This window comes from Microcaecilia unicolor, chromosome 3, assembly GCF_901765095.1.
Source record: "Microcaecilia unicolor chromosome 3, aMicUni1.1, whole genome shotgun sequence".
Lineage (NCBI taxonomy): Eukaryota > Metazoa > Chordata > Amphibia > Gymnophiona > Siphonopidae > Microcaecilia > Microcaecilia unicolor.
In genome coordinates this window covers 8371889-8393430 of record NC_044033.1, presented here as the reverse complement: position 1 = coordinate 8393430, position 21542 = coordinate 8371889, and the positions used below count along the sequence as shown (strand labels likewise).

At 47.8% G+C, this 21542-nt stretch overlaps 1 protein-coding gene across 3 annotated transcripts in view; it reads right to left on the bottom strand.

Moving 5' to 3' along the window:
- The window catches only part of SLC29A1 (solute carrier family 29 member 1 (Augustine blood group)), a 309536-nt gene that overhangs the window by 232648 nt on the left and 55346 nt on the right, over window positions 1–21542 (bottom strand). Inside the window, exon 1 of one of the 3 annotated variants that reach the window (XM_030195749.1) lies at window positions 4617–5027. The exons of the other annotated variants lie outside the window; for them this stretch is intronic. The gene's annotated coding sequence lies outside the window, so the exon portion shown is untranslated. Of the gene's footprint in view, window positions 1–4616; window positions 5028–21542 lie in introns of those variants that run through there. 3 annotated transcript variants of the gene reach the window in all.

Here is a 21542-nt window from a genome sequence, read left to right as displayed (position 1 = left end):
AAACTTACCTTCTGATAAAGATCCCAAAAGGGACCCGTTTCACTCTCAGCTTCATCAGGGGATCGATGAGTGCTTCAATAATGGTGAATGCTCTTCATCCCGTCCTGTCAGTCGCGTTGGGATCTTTATGATAAGATAAGTGCTTCTTCCTTCCCACCTGACATACTTGTTACACAAAAGTGCATAAAAATGTTGTAAAATATGTAAAAACTAGTAAAAAAAAAGGCCCGTTTCCGAAACCAATGAAACGGGCGCTAGCATGTTTTTTTTTTTTTGTGTGTGTGTGTATGTGTCACAGAATTGTGTGTGTGTGTGTGTGTGAGTGTGTGAGGGTGCGGTGTGTGTGCAGGTTGTTGATGTGTGTCTTTTTTTGTTTTGTTTTTTGCTTGGGGGTTGGGGGATGTGCTGTGCTGGCAAAGTGGGTTGGATTGGTGTGTGGCTTTGAGGGTGTGTTTCTGTTGTATTGTGTGTGTGTGTGGTTTTGTCTGTCAAGGTGGTTTGTGGAGGGGGGTCTTTCTGTTGGTGAAATGTAAATGTGGTTGTAGGGGGGTCAGCCTTTGTTGAGTGTTGTTTTTTTTTCCATGTTTTTTTTTTGTGTTGTGCTGAGGCAGCAGTGTTGTTTTAGATGGGCGGAAGGTAGAGGAGCACGTTCTTTGTCTGTCGGTATTTTTTGGCCGTTTCAGGGCTGCTGTAGGGGAACGCTGTAAGTGAAATGTGCTGTTGGAAGCAGCGCCATCTTTTTCCATTGGGCTGGGGTTCTGGGCATCCTGGAGGTGGGTGACGGCTTGCCTGAGGACGGGGATGGTTGTTTTAAGTTGGCGGAAGGGAGAAGAGCACGGTCTCAGGCCGTCGGGGGGGTGATCCGGTATGTTTGTTCCATTTCAGGCCGGCTGCAGGGGAATGCTGGAACATTTATGCGCTGCAGGAATCAGCGCCGTCTTTTTCCGGGTGCTCGGGGAATCCCCGAGGTGGGAGACAGCTTGCCTGAGGCTGGGGATGGTTGGGCACGTCCTTGGCCGCTACGGCAAAAGGGGAAGAGGAAGGGGGTGGGGAGTTACCTGCAGCCGCCTGAGAAACCATGTATTCTTTGTTTGTTTTGTATTATTAGTTTGCATTTCTGTTGAAGAAAGAGTGGATGCCTTTCGAATGATGGAGGTGGTGCGTCGGTGTGCGGTTGTTTCGTTAGTTTGGCAGCCAGTCTCCAGCAATTCCTAGGCAGGGAAGGAGAACTCCTCCCCCTTCCTTGGTCGTGGGTAATCCTTCCAGCTGGGCCGCAGCTTGTCCTGTTCGCCCACATCCCAGATAGTGACGGGCATGTTGTTTTCCGGCTCCTCTGACTCCATGTCAAGCGATCCCAAATATAGTCTATGCTATAGGCCCTCTGGCACTCTTCAGTACTGGCATTAGGCATTTAAAAATTTCTCTCCCCCCCCCTCCCCCGGTCTATTTTTGCACATACCCACAGCAGGAATATTCTTCTCTCGTTCCGGCGGTGGTTCTGTGCTCTCCGTGCTGCACAGATAATGAGCCATTCTGCTGGGGAATGCTCCTCCCTTATTGTCACGTAGTTTCCTCTGATTGGTCCGTCTTACGTTGCCTAGTGTTGCCTGTGAACGGTGTTGTGATGGTCCTTTGTGTTTCAGAATGTTGAGGGTGTGTTTTCTGATTGGTCTGTCATGCGAGGGCGGGGCAGAGAGACATGGTCAGTGTTGTGGCTTCACCACCATGAATCCATGAACCCTTCAGTGAGTGACTGAGTGACTTCAGAACGTTGTCTTCAGAACGCTGAGGGTGAGTTTTATTATAGTAGATATTGTTTAAGCTTGTATCACATCCAGTGCATTACCACAGGAACACCAGGCACCAGTGCACTATATCACATCCAGAGTATTACCACAGACTACCAGACTGCAGTGTGTCACATCCAGAGCATTACTACTACTACTTATCATTTCTATAGTGCTACTAGACGTATGCAGCACTGTACACTTGAACATGAAGAGAAAATCCCTGCTTGACAGAGCTTACAATCTAATTAATGATAAAACAGACATGAGTACTGAACAAGTGAATAGGGGTTAGGAGTTAAAAGCAGCCTAGTATTCAGATGGCGGTGAGACATCCATGCAGCAATGTCAGACAGGCAGGCTGAGACTTGGGCCTGGATTCCTGCTGAAATTTCTGGTGTGGAGAGGTAGATCTGGGAGTCATCGGCATACCAGGAAAAAACAAAGCCCTGAAATCGAAGTGGGGATACCATATCAAGGAGTAGGCGGTGATCAACAGTGTTAAAAGCAGCAGATAGATCAAGGATGAGGATAGAGGATCTGGCCAGGAACAGGTCATTGGAGACTTTAGCAAGGGTTGTTTCAGTTGGGTGAAGAGAGCGAAAGCCAGATTGAAGTGGATCAAGAATAGCTTGAGATGAAAGAAAGTCAAGACAATGGGAGTGAACAGCAAGTTCAAGCAGCTTGGATAGAAAAGGGAGGAGGGAGATGGGGCGACAGTTGGAAGGACAGGTAGGGTCTAAAGAAGGTTTCTTGAGGAGTGGTGTAAGTATGGCATGTGTAGGGAAAGTATTGGGTTAATCATTTTTTTACATATGCAGCTTCTGGACAAGAATCACTGTAGTTTATTCTTAGACATGCTTTTGGCTAACTTATAACACATGTTTATCCAAGCTTAGAAGGTGTGATACAGCTGCATGTAAATAAAAGTACAAGAAGGTACTAATCGTATGGGTCATGAAGTTCATTCAAAAGGAGGTAACTGGGAAAATGAAAAGTAATGATGCAGGTGCAGGATGAGGTAAGACATGGAGAAATGTAGACGGGAAACTGGGCAGATAGACCATATAAGGGAATAGATAATTGGACAACAGGATAGGAATTGATCTAATGGTGAAAGAAGGTATATAATAACGGGGGAATTCGTATAGAGTTAGACAAAAACCTCCTGCTTGTGTGTTGGATTTATCTCCTGGATGTTGTCCCCTTGCGAGTAATAAAGACGCTTTAACTGCTTTAAGCCTGACTTGGTCTCGCGGTGTTCGTGAGTATTGGTAAAATTCTTTTACCAGCATGTTTGAAGGCACCAAGAACAGTTGCAGTTGAAAGAGAAAGATTGAAGATATGACAGATGGAAGGGATGACAGTAGGAGAGATAGTGCTAAGTTGATGGGTGGGAAGATCAGAAGAACAGGTAGTCAGTTTGGAGGCGGAAAGAAAATGTGCAGTTTCCTCTTCAGAGATTTCAGAAAAGGAAGTAAAGAAGGCAGAGGTTGAAGGAGAGTTGAGAGAATGGACTGGGGGAAGGGGAGGTGGAGGTAACAGGGTTAATCTTGTGAACCTTATCTTGAAAGTACTCAACCAGAGACTGGGGAGAAAGTGAAGGGAGGGGTTGGAGGTGAAGGCACTTTGAGGAGAGAGATCGGTGTGGCAAAGAGACGTCGAGGGTTTGAGCCAAGAGAGTTTGTCAACTGGATATAGTAGTCCTGTTTGGCAAGTGAAAGAGCAGACTTGAAGGAGGTAAGAAAGAATTTGTAATATTTGGGTGCGGATTTTCACCCAAAGGCATTCGGCAGATCAGCCCAGGAAGATAGGTAGCAGATTCTTGCGGTCAGCCAAGGCGTTTGGTACGCCTTATAGAACGGGGAATAGGAGGAGCGAGAGGATCCAGAGCAGAGGAGAGAATAGCATTATAGGAAGAGACAGCCTCATTGACAGACTTGGATAACTTGTGGTTGAGAAGAAGTTTGAAAACACCAGATTGCATTGCATCACATTCAGCGCATTAACACAGGAACCCCAGACTGCAGTGTTTCACATCCAGGGTATTAGCACAGGTACACCAGTGTATCACGTGATGCTTAACAAAAATGGAAAGCCTGGCTTTTGCCTTGATCACCAACGTTATATGCAAAATAGAGTTACAGGGCCTTCTTCACCAGTGCAGTCATGGTTTAGCTTTGCGTCTTCAGACAGAACTGACCGCAAATGTAGCAGAGAGTGTCAGCATGAGTTAACACATTTCTGCAATATTTTCAGTTTAAATAACCATCAGGTTATTCAATAACCATCAACTTTTCCTAGAAAACTAAGGCTAAGCGAAATCATCATATATTTAAACTGAATGGTATTCATTTATTTATTTATAGCATTTGAATCCCACATTTTCCCAACAATTTGCAGGCTCAACGTGGCTTACATTTGCCATTTCCGGGTAACAGAATTACAAATGGTAATGTGTTAAGTTGCATACATACATGGTAACATACATGTAACAACCTACGTGAACAGATCATGGTATAGATATATATCGTGTGCATATATATGTTAAGGAAGAATAAATTATGGTAATACATGAACGTTCCTGAGTACGAAATTGGGTTGTATCATTCTTTAGGTCATCGACTATGGAGAGACCATATTTTAATATGTTCATTTATCTGTGATGTCATGTTGACAAATATGTGACATTAACAATTGTTTTTTGTCAATTTCTGGAAACACATACATTACAGAAAACTTTTAGTCATTTCTGTGACCAGCATCCAAAAATCTGTAAGAAACACCCAATCTCATTATTGAAATAAAAACCATGTTGTCCAGTGTTACCTGCTGAATAGAAGCCTCAAAAGTGCTCTGAGACGTGTGTATATTGGTGAACGTGGCCTGTAGTGCAGGGTTAAGCCTCTGCCACACTGCGCTCTGGACAGCTGGACTGTGTCACTTTCCTGCTGAGGCTCTGAGTGCTAATTCAGCAACATTCCCAGCCTCAGGTCCACTAAAGAGAAGGAACCAGAGCAGGAATGGGAGCATTTCCACTCCTATTAAACAGAACAGGCTTTACCAGGCTGAAATGCCTCTCTGTCTGGGCTGGAGCTGGCAGCTGAATCTCTCTGTGTGAGGAAGAGGAGCTCCAAGGCACTGCTGACAGCTTGCTGTAAACTGATCCAAAGTGTTTGCTCTGCTGGCTCCCCCTTTCTTGAAAAGAGCTGCTTAGCCTTCACAATTTTATCAGTCTCTTCCACTCCTACGGCCCAGCCCTGTCCTTGCCCTCTCAAGCTCACTCTTGGGCCTCGCTCAGTGAAGCCCTGCCAGCCCCTTTAGAACAACTCCATTCACCTCTCTCCATAACTGTGCCAGGGCCAGCCACGCTCTGCTCGTACACAGCATTCCTGCGTTGGCAGGAAACAACCAAGAAAACCAGAGACGCAGAACTGACTTGGTGCCTTATGAGTTTCACAAAACTTTACTGGTTTAACAATTATATATGTGTTGTCAAACTATATTAACAAGTTACAGGTTAAAAAGAAAAGTGAGATCATTAACAACATTTACATAACAATAGAGAACATTTACAAGTGCAGGTACCCAAATCCTGTTCTGCTCTGCACTGCCCCCAGTCAGTTCATTTTTCTTGCCTGGTGACAGCATATTACATATTTTGCTGCTTCAGCTGCTGTTTGTGCTCTTTCCCCAGGATTATACAGAGTTTTTCCTGCTCAGTTTGATTTTCTCTGGTAATTTTGGGAAATGTGTATTTCTGATCTCTTTGTATTTTACACAGTACGGGAGGAAAAATGCATTTCTGTTTCCACTTCTCCTCTTTCCCTCGGGATTCTGCAGCGTTTTCTTGCTCATTCTTTGATTTTCCTGTTAGCTTGGGGAACCTGCATCTCTGATCTCTTTGTGCTTTATACAGTACAATAGGAAATGTATTTTTGGTCCCATTTCTCCAAAATTGCATTGCACGTGGAATATGCATCTTGGGGCTTCCAATCCAGTTTTTGTCTGTATTGTTCTGTTTCTAGTCTGGAAAAGTCCATAGTCTGCTATTGAGACAGACATGGGAAGCAAATGCTTGCCCTTGGATTTGTAGTATGGAATGTTGCTACTCTGAGATTCTGCATGGAATCTTGTCACTCTTTAGGATTCCAGAATCTTGCTATTCTTTGGGGTTCTACATGGAATGTTGCTACTCTCTGAGATACTGCACAGAATCTTGTCACTCTTTAGGATTCCGGAATCTTGCTATTCTTTGGGGTTCTACATGGAATGTTGCTACTCTTTGAGATTCTGCACGGAATCTTGTCACTCTTTAGGATTCTGGAATCTTGCTATTGTTTGGGGTTCTACATGGAACGTTGCTACTCTCTGAGATTCTGCACGGAATCTTGTCACTCTTTAGGATTCCGGAATCTTACTATTGTTTGGAGTTCTACATGGAACGTTGCTACTCTTTGAGATTCTGCCTGGAATCTTGTCACTCTTTAGGATTCCAGAATCTTGCTATTCTTTGGGGTTCTACATGGAATGTTGCTACTCTTTGAGATTCTGCCTGGAATCTTGTCACTCTTTAGGATTCCAGAATCTTGCTATTGTCTGGGGTTCTACATGGAATGTTGCTACTCTCTGAGATACTGCACGGAATCTTGTCACTCTTTAGGATTCCGGAATCTTGCTATTCTTTGGGGTTCTACATGGAATGTTGTCATGATTTGGGATTCTGCCAGGTACTTGTGACCTGGCTTGGCCACTGTTTGGAAAACAGGATACTGGGCTTGATGGACCATTGGTCTGACCCAGTATGGCTACTCTTATGTTCTTATGTTGTCACTTTTGAGGACGGCCCATCTGTGTTTTGCTTGTGTAATCGAGGTTGGGTGTTTTACTAGTGCGTTCTTTCTGTGCATGAGTCTGTTTTTGGATCTGTGTCTTCTGATAGGAGGTGCACTGGTGCTCAGGGACATGTGGCAGTGTTTGGATTGTGAAGCATCTCTCAGACACTCGCACTAAAATACAACCTTACAGAAGATGTCAGGATGGGGGGTTGGATCTCTGCATCTGGCGTATTTTGTTTCTTGCGGTCACTGACTCTGAGTCACATGTAACAGATTAACATAGTCGCATGAAGGCCTTTTTACTAAGCTGTATTAAGCAGCTAGCATGTGTTTTATTGCACAGTAGACAACAGCGACTGCCCTTAAAAAGAAGGATGACCCGCCTGCTGTACTATCACGAGACTACCACTAGGTGTCACTGGTGTCATTTTGACACCCGGTGATAGACAGAGCAGAAGGTGAGGGAGATCACTCCTGTCCCTTTCCACTAGACTACCAGGGATTCAATAGGTGAGTCCTGGGAAATGGGGGAGGGGTGGAGACAAGGAGTGGGGTTTCGGTTTGTTGGTGGTATGGGAAAGGGCTGATCCACTATGTTTTTATGACAGTTTGGGTAGACTTGAGGCGATTGTACTATAGACACTGACTGGTAGCCGGGGTGCTTGTACTGCCCTATGGTACCGGGTTGCACCTGCAGGCAACACAGGCAACTTTGCCCATGCATCAGAAGGGGGCGGGACGGGTCAGAGGGAAAGGCCCGGTGCAGGCAGTTTTTCAAGACAGCTGCCACTGCTGCAGGACTGAAGATTTTGTGAAACCTACAAAGGGTAAACCAGGTGGGAAGGGGACAGGGGGAGAGCCGCCCATGGTCCAGGAAGGGAGGAGGAGATGCCAGACATGTGGGCGGATGAGGAGGAGGGAGAAGATTTAATTATTAATCGCGATTAATAATTAACATGTTAATCATAAGTACATACGTATCTCCATACTGGGAAAGACCAAAGGTCCATCAAGCCCAGCGTCCTGTTTCCAACAGCGTTAACCGTGATTAATATGCAGCCCTAATTTAAAAGTCTGTATCATATCCTCCTCCCCAGTAGAATATACATAATTAGGACCAGTGTCTTCTGACGGAGATCTCTCATCATTTTAGTCACTTTCCTCTGTACACCTCCAATCTCTAGGTCTTCAGTGGGATACAGTGTCAAAACACGAACACAGTACTCCAAGTAAGACCTCACCCACATGTATAGGGGCATTGTGACCTTCTCCTTTCTGCTTATCATGCCTCTCCCGATGCATCCTAACATCCTTCTGGCTTTAGCCTCTGCCTTGTTGCGTTGTTTCGCCTCCTTGAGATCCTCAGACACTATCACCCCAAGGTTTCTTGGTCTGTGCTCATCAACCTCTCCCCTCCTATTGTATATAGTTCCTTTAGGCGTTTGCACCCCCAAATGCATCACTCTGCACTTCTTTGCATTAATGGTTAACTGCCAAAATCTGAATAGCGGATCCCATCTCATTTTGCCTGCTCCATATGAGGTGTCTATCCTGTTAAAAGATCTTCATGTCATCCACAAAAAGACAAATGTTCCCTTCACTCATGAAGACGTTGAACAGAATCGTCCCCAGAACCAACCCTTGAGGCACTCCACTACTCACCTTTCTTTCTTCCGAATGAATGCCATTTACCACTATCCTCTGTCTGTCAGTCAATTTACCACCATGGGCACTCGTCCCAGGATGGAGTTTGTTTACAAATCTCCTATGAGGGACCTTATCAAAAGCTATGTCGAAAATGCAGGCTGCTGATACTTTCCCTAAGGCTAAAAATGGATTTTGGCAGATGATGGACACAGTACAGTGGCAAATCTGTTTCTATTACATTTGATGTGTTCTGTTTTGTATTGTTTTAATTAACGTGTTTAACTTGTACATCAGACTGGATAAGAGTGGTATATAAATTGCAATAAATGAAATGAAGATGGAGACCTTCCGGGCAGGGCTGCCGAGGGTGGGGGGTGGGGAAGATTCCCCGGGCCCGGCCTCCAAGGGGTCCCGGCGCCAGGGTCTCTCTCTCTCCTGCTCCTGTGTGTTGGGATCAACTTGATTGCGTTAATGTGATAACCTGGGTCCCAGGACACAGGAGAGTGACAGACCCAGAAAGGAGCAGATGCAGGAAGGTAAGGGGTGGAGAATGGTGGCGGCCTGAGTAGGGGGGTAGAGGTGGTGGCAGCCCAAGTGGGAGGGCAGCAGTGGCTCGAGTGGGGGAGGACAGAGACAGCAGCTGCAGCAGCCTGGGGGGGTGGGGGAGAGGCGGCTCTGTCTCCTGGCAGTCCTGCCTTCTGGTCCATCCACATGTCTATTTTCCGTCAGAAAACCCTAATTAATCTGTGCTTATCCCAGATTTAACCCCCCACAGCCAAATATCTTCTGTGCTTATCCCAGGCTTTACCTCTTTAGAGACCATTTCTGTCTAGTCCCTAGTATTAATTCTATCTTTATTTTATATATAGTGAAGGGCCAGTATGTTCATTTTATTTTCTTTATTTGTCCTGTCATGCTGGAAGGAGACTGGTTTGGTGATCTGGCGCCCCCTGCTGAAGTACTGGAATCTGTGCAGTACCAATGTGCTGTTGTGGAAGAAACTGGAGTAGAAATTCCACCCTGCACTTGGATGCAAAATCTAAAGGATATAGGCCCAGATGCACAAAACCTAACGAGCCCACAACTTGCGTTTTAAACTGGTTCCAGCCAGTTTAAAACGCAAGTAGTTCACCCCGGGCATGCACTAAGGGCATTTTCCCTGCCACGGTAGCAGGCAATGAAAACGGAATGCAAATGATTGAAAAGCTATTATAATGAACTGCAGTACCGTTGCAGCCCATTATAATGAGATGCACTACCGTTTTTCCGATTCCCTTACCATAGGAACCCTAACGAGATGTCTGACCTCTTGTTAGGGCTCCTGTGAGGGAATCGGAAAGGAAAAGGGCCCCCAAAAAAGGTAAAAAAGAAAAAAAAAAAAAGCAGGGAGCGCAGGTGAGGGGCGTCCTTTAAGGACGTACTCTCCCTGCGCTTCTGAGAGACATCTTTTTTTTTTTTTTTTGCAGTTTTTTGTTCTGCCGGCGCGCGTGTTTTTTTCCCCCTTCTTGAGAGTCTTCGCCGCGCCACTTACCCCTCCACAGCGAAATTTTTCTATTTTCCTGGTTGCCGGAGAATCGGGACGTCCCTTTAGATTAGGCTCCTCTTCCTGGTCTCTTCAGCCAATCAGAGCGCGTTTCGCTGACAACAGCCAGCTAAGCCCGCTTTGATTGGCTGAAGAGACCAGGAAGAGGAGCCTAATCTAAAGGGACGTCCCGATTCTCCGACTCAGGTACCGAAGGACTAGAGAATGCAAGTGAGCTACAACGAGTAGCTCATTTGCATTCCCTATCGTTGATGCATTCCCGTTCCCTACCGATTCGCTATGGAATAGGTAGGGAACGGGAATTACCAATGTCTTTCATGCATCTGGCCCATAGTGTGAACCTACCATCCAGGAACGCATTGGTGAGACTAGGGAGGGGTATTGGGTGTGGAATAATCAGAAGATCTTTTGTGCTCATCTCCCCAAGGCATCTTCCAGAGAATACCAGAATATCCAAAACAATAAAATGCAAAGGGAGGTAAAATACCAGACAGAAAAGAAAACCCTGCCCTTATAACACAGAGTCTGAAATGCTGGAGAAGGAGGGATGTTTAGCGAATGATATTTCTTTGGCAGCGTGGGCAGGAATAGCTGGGTACGTTGCGAAGTCCAGTTGGTCTTTTTATTTTTCTATGATGCCGGGAGCCTCGTTTGCTGAAGAAATCCATTTATTGATAATTACGTGGATGTTCTTGACATATATTGGCTGAAGTTTAATTATATTTAGAGAGGTTAGTCTCTTCAGAAGGTCTGTTTAAAAGCAATTAGTGTTAAAATGAAGTCTCTCCGCTAACTTACCGTCTGGTAGGGACTTGGATTGACTGGCTGCAAAGATGAATGCTTTTAAAGTGAAATGATCACAGTTTAGGTCAGGAGTGGGCAACCAGAGTCCTCGAGGGCCTCAACCCAGTTGGGGTTTCAAGATTTCCACAATGAATAGGCATGAGATCAATTTGCGTACAATGGAAGCTGTACGTGCAACTCAATCTCATGCGTATCCAGTGGGGAAATCTTGAAAACCCGACTGGGTTGTGCACCTTGAGAACCATGGTTGCCCACCCCTGGCCACAGCAATAAAATCCTAGATGTGCAAGCCCTGATACTACTGCTACTACTACTACTACTTATCACTTCTATAGCGCTACAAGGCATACGCAGCGCTGTACACCATACTTGAAAAAGACAGTCCCTGCTGAAACAGCTCACAATCTAAAAAAAATAGTAACATTCCATGTAGAATCTCAAATAGTAGCAACAGAATCTCCAATAGTAGCAACATGCCATGTAGAATCTTAAATAGCAGCAATAGTAGCAACATTCCATGTAGAATCTCAGATAGTAGCAACATTCCATGTTCCGCTGCACTAACCACTAGGCTACTCCTCCACTAGCAACATTCCATGTAGAATCTCAAATAGTAGCAACAGAATCTCCAATAGTAGCAACATTCCATGTAGAATCTCAGATAGTAGCAACATTCCATGTTCCGCTGCACTAACCACTAGGCTACTCCTCCACTAGCAACATTCCATGTAGAATCTCAGATAGTAGCAAAATTCCATGTTCCGCTGCACTAACCACTAGGCTACTCCTCCACTAGCAACATTCCATGTAGAATCTCAAGTAATAGCAACATTCCAGAATCTCAAATAGTAACAACATCCCATGTTCCACTGCACTAACCACTAGGCTACTCCTCCACTAGCAACATTCCATGCAGAAGCCTGCCCTTGCACATCAGCAATGCGGCCGTGCAGGCTTCTGTTTCTGTGAGTCTGACGTCCTGCACATACGTGCAGGACGTCAGACTCACAGAAACAGAAGCCTGTGCGGACGCGTTGCTGATCTGCAAGGGCAGGCTTCTACATTACTACTACTACTACTTATCACTTCTATAGCGCTACAAGGCATACGCAGCGCTGTACACCATACATGAAAAGACAGTTCCTGCTCAAAGAGCTCACAATCTAAATAGGACAGACAAACAGACAGAACAACTAAGAGGTAAGGGAATTAAAGAGGTGGGGATAAAAGGGTACTGATAGTGACCTAGAGCAGTGCTTCTTAACCCAGTCCTTGGGGCACTCCTAGCCAGTCAGATTTTCAGGATAGCCACAATTTATTTGCATACCAAGGAGGCAGTGCATGCAGATTCATTGTGGATATCCCAAAAAACCTGACTGGCAGCGTGTGCTCTGAGGACTTGGTGGAGAACTACTGGCCTAGACAATGTTTCTGCCCAGAAGGCGGTGTTCAGGGAAATCCAGGACGCAGATTATGGCCATATCAGGACAATGATCTGTCTCGGGAAGGAAGAAAAGGGGCTTGGGGGGGGGGGGGGGGGGGGCGGGTCCCTGTATACCTAAAGCAGAATGTCTACATCATTAAAATGTAGAGGATGTGGTGACAGGAGGTGGAGCTATAAACCTGGAAGGGCTCTCTCTCTTCAGATAGATGGTAATGGAGCCTAAAGACCATGTGGCCTTCCAGTCTTCCCATTCACACAACAACAACAACAACAATCATTTCTAAAGCGCTACTAGGGTTACGCAGCGCTGTACAATTCAAACATAGAAGGACAGTCCCTGCTCAAAGAGCTTACAATCTAAACGACAAGAGAACAAACTAAGGACAAGTGAACAATCTAGAGGACGAGTGAACAGTTAATCTGATAGGGTGGATAGATTGGGGTATTTTATATTTCTCAAGCGGTTAGGCGCCGAAGGCAGCATTGAAGAGGTGAGTTTTAAGCAGAGATTTGAAGATGGGTAGGGAGGGGGCCTGGCGTATGGGTAAAGGAAGATTATTCCAGGCATAGGGTGAGGCAAGGCAGAATGAGCGGAGCCTCCACCTACTAAGCTCCACAATCTCTTCCACTTCTTTGGAGATTCTCTGTTCTTGTTGAATGTGCAGACACCTGAGGTTCTGTTCGATGTGGTTAGCAATGACATCTAGTGGCTGTACTAAAATATTGCAATTTGACCTGTAAATGCCCCTATTGTTTTCAGACCAGGACTCTCCTAGAAACATAGAAAAATTAAGACAGAAAGACCACTTGGCCTATCCAGTCTGCCGTTCCATGCCATTTACTATTCCTTCCTCTCCCTCACTGATCCTATGTACTTGTTCCAAGCTTTCTTGAATTCAGATACAGTCTTTGTTTCCACCATATCCACTGGGAAGCCGTTCCACAAATTCACCACCCTTTCTGTGAAGAAGTATTTCCCCAAGTTACACCAGAGTCTGTCCCCTTTCACTTCATTCTATGCCCCATTCATTCAAGAGCTTCCTTCTAATTGAAAGAGATTCGCCTCCTATGCATTTATGCCATGGAAATATTTAAACATCTCTAACGTTAATCTCCCCTCTCAAAGACACTACATCCTATAAAATGCAGGGTGACAAGTGAAATAGTAGGAAGGGATCCATTTTTGGAGTGAAGCTGTGATTTCTTAGAACATCAAAGCTCCATCTGAATTCTTTCTCTTTGGCTCCTCCTTGAGGGGAAGGATCTTTGGCTCCGTTACCCGGATATTGCACAAAGTTCTGGAGAGGATCAAGGACTTTGATTAGCTCAACCATAGTACTATAGCAAGTAGAGCAGTGGTGAGCAGCGACAGGGTTTCTGAGGCTTCCATGCTTGCTTGGAGGTAGGAGCTGGAATGGGGAACCAGCCGCTGCCACTTCTGAGAAGAAGAAATGAGTGGAGAAGCTGAAGAGACAGGAGAAACCACAGGCGAGCCTGGTTCTGAGAAGTGGGAAAGCAACACAGAGGGAGGATATTCCTGGGCTCAGCAAAGAGAAGAGACTCGACAGTGGAGTTTCCATCTCGGGGTAAACCAGCTCTGAAAGTATTAACCGAGTACAAAAAATATAGCGGAGTCTAAAGAGTGGAGAATCTTGAAGGAGAAAACAAGGGACTAAGTAAGCGTTTGATGCTTTCCGCCTCTATCTGTACTATGGCACTGGTTGACATTTTTGTCCCAGCGCTTAAAGACTCTTTTTAAGTGAATCCTTCTCGGTTCGGAGCTCCAGCTTTTGGACTGGACTGAGTTAGTGTGTCCAGCGGAGTGGAGTGTGTGGTTTGCTTTTGCCAACAGCTCCCCAGTGGTCTCGACTTGGCCCCACCAACAAATAAACTATTCTTTATGTGCGTGTCCTGCCAGACTGATCTGGGCAGGAAGTGGATACACACACTTTCTTTAATTCAGATACAGCCCTCTTCTCCACCAACTCCACCGAGAGACTGCTGCGTGCATCCACTACTCTTTCCATAAAGAAATACTTCCTCAGATTACTCCTGAGTCTGTCCCCTTTGTGCCCCTAATTCCAGTGCTTCCTTTCAGGTGACAGAGGTCCTCCTCCTGTGCATTATTTCACAAACTGACCCTGCTACTACTACTATTATTTAGCATTTCTATAGCGCTACAAGGCGTACGCAGCGCTGCACAAACATAGAAGAAAGACAGTCCCTGCTCAAAGAGCTTACAATCTAATAGACAAAAAATAAAGTAAGCAAATCAAATCAATTAATGTGTACAGGAAGGAGAGGAGGGTAGGTGGAGGCGAATGGTTACGAGTCAAAAGCAATGTTAAAGAGGTGGGCTTTCAGTCTAGATTTAAAGGCGGCCAAGGATGGGGCAAAACGTAGGGGCTCAGGAAGTTTATTCCAGGCGTAGGGTGCAGCGAGACAGAAGGCGCGAAGTCTAGAGTTGACCCCTAGGAATAGTGCTATTGGCTGGACCTTCTCATTTTTCAAGATAGTGTGGGACAGCGAGGACACTGCTGGATGCCTTACCAGACCAGCTAACTATAATTTATCTCAACGGGGGGAGTTTAGTTGCATTGGATGCACTCTGTTCTAGGTCCTCCATTGCCAGGTGCCCAAGTTAGGGGAGCCGTGGACCAGATAGTTTCTGGGTTGGGGCAGCTCATGGGCTTTCTTAGATCACAATCTGGCTAAGGTTAAGTGTTGCAACTTCACCTCAGATGACCCTGTCGCTCCTGTGTAGGATCTTTATTTCAGTTCAAAATACGGCGGTTATGTACCCCGCTCATGCATGAGGACGCACACCGTGCTTCAGTAGGCTAAGTCCTCGTGGGTGCTGGAATCCACTGTGCGTGTGATTCTAGAAACTCAGCCCTGAGCCCCTGTTATAGAATAACGCTTAGCGCGGATTTTTCTCAGCACCTACATTTCAGGGACGTATACTTAATGTAGTCCATATTGTACAAGCGGTGTGAACCGAAGTAACTGGGTGGTCTGCATGGACCAACAGGTCCTTTTTTTACATCATTATTTATTTATTTGGATTTATTTACCGCCTTTTTGAAGGAACTCACTCAAGGCGGTGCACAGTAAAAAAAAATAGATCAAACATGAGCAATAGGCAATTAGAGCAGTAAAAATATTCAAATAACAATAAAAAAGTATGGCATAGAATACTACTTACAATGTAAGATCATATCCTGTGCTACCATGTGAAACCTGAGGCACAGCCTCTAATTAAATGAAAGTGTGTTGTGTCATTTGCGACGGCATTCTTCTCCTTCCAGTGTTGGTTGGGGGGGGGGGGCTGGGTGCATCACATCACTTTCAGTCATGGCCTTCAGTTCTGCCCCCCTCCCCAGGACCTGCTTCCTCAGGTGTGGAAAGGTCACAGGAAAGGAGCACAACGTGACTTATTAATGGCCTCACAGCCCGAGATGTGGGTAGGGGGCAGTGGGTTCTTTCTAGCAAAAAAAGGTGCCGGTACTCAAATGCTAGGCCACCCTTCAGGATTGGGGTGATCACTGAGAGACCCACCCCATAATAGCCAGGCCCCCTGCAACCAGTCACAGAATCTATGACAAGACAGAATTGGTGTGTAGAGCCTGAGCTCTATCATTAAAACTTGGGGTCCATGGGTCAATTTTAACAGACAATAGAAAAGGTGCCGGTACTCAGTCCCCCAAGTACCCCCTCAAAAAAAAACCCTGGTAGGGGGAGACCATGTCTGAGTGTGTGCACAGCAGCCATGCTCAGTTATAAGCACAGGACAAAGAGCAGAAAGAGGGGAAACCTTCCTGGAGGGAGATATTCCCCCCCCCCCCACAGAAAGGAGCATTGTTACTGGAGCGGCCTGTAATCCTGTTGCCAGGCGACCTTCCACGGTACACTGTGCACGAGCCCGCCGGCCCGGCTTAAGCCAAGACAGAGAACAAAGCCTTGAGCTGCTGTACAGGTTCCACTCAAAGCCACTGCTCAGCACCTGACTTCGCCCACAGAACGCAACTCACGTTCACACTGTATACAAACCGAGGGCAGACGAGGACCTCCAGGCCCATTTCCTCCTTCCCACGGCAGCGTCACACAATCTTCTCAAACACTGAGAATCCTCTGGGCTTTCCCCTCTTTCTTTTGTCCAGAGAACAGAACTCTCCCCACTTTTTCCTGGACCTTCTTGTAGGGTGGACAGCTGGCTCCAGATTCAGCAGACAGGCTTGTCCCAGGCCTGGGTTTACCCCATCGCAGCCAGGGGTCTATAGTCTTGCTTTTCTTGGGGAATATGGTTGGGGAATGAGAACTACATGCCCCTGCATGCAATGGGATAAACCCAGGCCTGGAGCAACCCTGTCAGCTGAATCTGGTGTAAATTGCCACCATAGTTCAAGGTTTCCCTGCATATCGTAAACTTCTCTGGTATTTACAAGCCCTGTGCAGTTCAGGGGCGTAGTTACGTGGGGCCATGGGGGCCTGGGCCCCCGTAGATTTGGTCCTGGACCCCCCTGCCGACGACCCTCTCGATCCCCCGCTCCTGCCGCCAACCCTCCCCCGCCGTCGCCGTGGGCTACCTTTGCTGGCGGGGGTTTAAAGGGACAGGAGCCTCTGTGGCTCACTCAGCGGGGTTTAAAGGGGCAGGGGCCTCTGTGGCTCACTCAGTGGGATTTAAAGGGACAGGAGCCTCTGTGGCTCACTCAGCGGGGTTTAAAGGGGCAGGAGCCTCTGTGGCTCACTCAGTGGGATTTAAAGGGACAGGGACCTCTGTGGCTCACTCAGTGGGACTAAAAGGGACAGGGGCCTCTGTGGCTCACTCAGCGGGGTTTAAAAGGGCAGGAGCCTCTGTGGCTCACTAAGCGGGTTTTAAAGGGACAGGAGCCACTCAGGGGGTTTATTATTTTTTTTTGTTACATTTGTACCCTGCGCTCAATGCGGTGGGCAATGGAGGGTTAAGTGACTTGCCCAGAGTCACAAGGAGCTGCCTGTGCCGGGAATCGAACTCAGTTCCTCAGTTCTCCAGGACCAAAGTCCACCACCCTAACCATTAGGCCACTCCTCCTCTCCTTTAAAGTGACAGGAGCCTCTGTGGCTCACTCAGCGGGGTTTAAAGGGACAGGAGCCTCTGTGGCTCACTCAGCGGGGTTTAACCGGGCAAAAGCCTCTGTGGCTCACGCAGCGGGGTTTAAAGGGACAGGAGCCTCTGTGGCTCACTCAGCGGGGTTTAAAGGGACAGGAGCCTCTGTGGCTCACTCAGCGGGGTTTAACCGGGCAAAAGCCTCTGTGGCTCACGCAGCGGGGTTTAAAGGGACAGGAGCCTCTGTGGCTCACTCAGCGGGGTTTAACCGGGCAAAAGCCTCTGTGGCTCACGCAGCGGGGTTTAAAGGGACAGGAGCCTCTGTGGCTCACTCAGCGGGGTTTAACCGGGCAAAAGCCTCTGTGGCTCACGCAGCGGGGTTTAAGGGACAGGAGCCTCTGTGGCTCACTAGAGCGGGGTTTAACCGGGCAAAAGCCTCTGTGGCTCACGCAGCGGGGTTTAAAGGGACAGGAGCCTCTGTGGCTCACTCAGCGGGGTTTAACCGGGCAGAAGCCTCTGTGGCTCACTCAGCAGGGTTTAAAGGGACAGGAGCCACTCAGCGGGGTTTAAAGGGGCAGGAGCCTCATTGGCTCACTCAGTGGGGTTTAACCAGGCAGAAGCCTCTGTGGCTCACTCAGTGGGATTTAAAGAGACAGGAGCCTCTGTGGCTCACTCAGTGGGATTTAAAGGGACAGGGGCCTCTGTGGCTCACTCAGCGGGGTTTAAAAGGGCAGGAGCCTCTGTGGCTCACTAAGCGGGTTTTAAAGGGACAGGAGCCACTCAGGGGGTTTATTATTTTTTTTTGTTACATTTGTACCCTGCGCTCAATGCGGCGGGCAATGGAGGGTTAAGTGACTTGCCCAGAGTCACAAGGAGCTGCCTGTGCCGGGAATCGAACTCAGTTCCTCAGTTCTCCAGGACCAAAGTCCACCACCCTAACCATTAGGCCACTCCTCCTCTCCTTTAAAGTGACAGGAGCCTCTGTGGCTCACTCAGCGGGGTTTAAAGGGACAGGAGCCTCTGTGGCTCACTCAGCGGGGTTTAACCGGGCAAAAGCCTCTGTGGCTCACGCAGCGGGGTTTAAAGGGACAGGAGCCTCTGTGGCTCACTCAGCGGGGTTTAAAGGGACAGGAGCCTCTGTGGCTCACTCAGCGGGGTTTAACCGGGCAAAAGCCTCTGTGGCTCACGCAGCGGGGTTTAAAGGGACAGGAGCCTCTGTGGCTCACTCAGCGGGGTTTAACCGGGCAAAAGCCTCTGTGGCTCACGCAGCGGGGTTTAAAGGGACAGGAGCCTCTGTGGCTCACTCAGCGGGGTTTAACCGGGCAAAAGCCTCTGTGGCTCACGCAGCGGGGTTTAAAGGGACAGGAGCCTCTGTGGCTCACTAGAGCGGGGTTTAACCGGGCAAAAGCCTCTGTGGCTCACGCAGCGGGGTTTAAAGGGACAGGAGCCTCTGTGGCTCACTCAGCGGGGTTTAACCGGGCAGAAGCCTCTGTGGCTCACTCAGCAGGGTTTAAAGGGACAGGAGCCACTCAGCGGGGTTTAAAGGGGCAGGAGCCTCATTGGCTCACTCAGTGGGGTTTAACCAGGCAGAAGCCTCTGTGGCTCACTCAGTGGGATTTAAAGAGACAGGAGCCTCTGTGGCTCACTCAGTGGGGTTTAAAGGGACAGGGGCCTCTGTGGCTCACTCAGCGGGGTTTAAAGGGGCAGGAGCCTCATTGGCTCACTCAGCGGGGTTTAAAGGGGCAGGAGCCACTCAGCGGGGTTTAAAGGGGCAGGAGCCTCATTGGCTCACTCAGTGGGATTTAACCAGGCAGAAGCCTCTGGGGCTCACTCAGTGGGATTTAAAGGGACAGGAGCCTATGTGGCTCACTCAGCGGGGTTTAAAGGGACAGGGGCCTCTGTGGCTCACTCAGCGGGGTTTAAAGGGACAGGAGCCACTCAGCGGGGTTTAAAGGGGCAGGAGCCTCATTGGCTCACTCAGTGGGGTTTAACCAGGCAGAAGCCTCTGGGGCTCACTCAGCGGGATTTAAAGGGACAGGAGCCTCTGTGGCTCACTCAGTGGGGTTTAAAGGGACAGGGGCCTCTGTGGCTCACTCAGTGGGGTTTAAAGGGACAGGAGCCACTCAGTGGGGTTTAAAGGGACAGGAGCCACTCAGCGGGGTTTAAAGGGGCAGGAGCCTCATTGGCTCACTCAGTGGGGTTTAACCAGGCAGAAGCCTCTGGGGCTCACTCAGCGGGATTTAAAGGGACAGGGGCCTCTGTGGCTCACTCAGCGGGGTTTAAAGGGACAGGGGCCTCTGTGGCTCACTCAGTGGGATTTAAAGGGACAGGGGCCTCTGTGGCTCACTCAGCGGGGTTTAAAGGGACAGGGGCCTCTGTGGCTCACTCAGCGGGGTTTAAAGGGACAGGGGCCTCTGTGGCTCACTCAGTGGGATTTAAAGGGACAGGGGCCTCTGTGGCTCACTCAGCGGGGTTTAAAGGGACAGGGGCCTCTGTGGCTCACTCAGTGGGATTTAAAGGGACAGGAGCCTCTGTGGCTCACTCAGCGGGATTTAAAGGGACAGGAGCCTCTGTGGCTCACTCAGCGGGGTTTAAAGGGACAGGGGCCTCTGGGGCTCACTCAGCGGGATTTAAAGGGACAGGAGCCTATGTGGCTCACTCAGTGGGATTTAAAGGGACAGGGGCCTCTGGGGCTCACTCAGCGGGATTTAAAGGGACAGGAGCCTATGTGGCTCACTCAGCGGGATTTAAAGGGACAGGAGCCTATGTGGCTCACTCAGTGGGATTTAAAGGGACAGGGGCCTCTGTGGCTCACTCAGTGGGATTTAAAGGGACAGGGGCCTCTGTGGCTCACTCAGCGGGGTTTAAAGGGACAGGGGCCTCTGTGGCTCACTCAGCGGGGTTTAAAGGGACAGGGGCCTCTGTGGCTCACTCAGCGGGGTTTAAAGGGACAGGGGCCTCTGTGGCTCACTCAGCGGGGTTTAAAGGGACAGGGGCCTCTGTGGCTCACTCAGCGGGGTTTAAAGGGACAGGAGCCTCTCCTGTCCCATTAAATCCTTTTGAATATCAACCCAATTGTCCTTAAAAGTATTGGGAGCTCAATAACAAGTTGAATAAAGAAAGTTAATAGGTAGGTTTTATCTTTCTTTCCATAGCAATTAAATGAATTGTGGCTCATTGGAAGGATAACACGGGATTAGGTGCTTAGCAGTGATAGAAAAAAGCGCCACTGATGAGCTGATCTCTGAAATGAGTTCCCTTGGAGGAATAGATGAACTCATATCACCATTTCTTCCCAGCCAGTTCTCTTGTCACACACGGTCTTGTTATTGTTCCCTCTGTTGCTTAATTCAATAAAAGAAATGTGAACTTTAAAAAAAGTACTGGAATTGAGAGAAACACAGTCCTCGGCTTTTTACATCGTGACCCCTCACTTCTGGAACACAGTACATGTAGTTACGAAAGCGGAGGTTGATGAAAGACAGTTTAGATACGGGTTGAAAGCTGTTTTATCTAGAGAAGCATTTAATTGATTTAAATTTTAACTCCATTTTGGCCATCAACAAGCATGAAACAGGCCTTTTAAGTAAATGTATAATCTTAATTTGTGTTGTCATTGCTTTAATATGGATGTGAACTTGTAAAGCTCACAGAATGATTCTGTTCAGCTTTGGGGTCTATAAATGAGAGTTAAATAATAAATACATGTATGGAATAGAAGCCCACCTTTACACCAGCTTCACAACATAGTAACATAGTAGATGATGGCAGAAAAAGACCTGCATGGTCCATCCAGTCTGCCCAACAAGACAACTCATGTGTGCTACTTTTTGTGTATACCTTACCTTGATTTCTACCTGTTCTTTTCAGGGCACAGACCGTATAAGTCCGCCCAGCACCATCCCCGCCTCCCGACCACCAGTCCCTCCTCCCACCACTGGCTCTGCCACAGACCGTATAAGTCTGCCCAGCACCATCCCCGCCTCCCGCCACCAGCTCTGCCACCCAATCTCGGCTAAGCTCCTTAAGATCCATTCGTTCTGAACAGGATTCCTTTATGTTTATCCCATGCATGCTTGAATTCTGTTACCGTTTTCATCTCCACCACCTCCCGCGGGAGGGCATTCCAAGCATCCACTACTCTCTCAGTGAAAAACTACTTCCTGACATTTTTCTTGAGTCTGCCCCCCTTCAATCTCATTTCATGTCCTCTCGTTCTACCTCCTTCGCACCTCCGGAAAAGGTTCGTTTGCGGATTAATACTTTTCAAATATTTGAACGTCTGTATCATATCACCCCTGTTTCTCCTTTCCTCCAGAGTATACATGTTCAGGTCAGCAAGTCTCTCCTCATGTCTTGTAACACAAATCCCTTACCATTCTCGTAGCTTTTC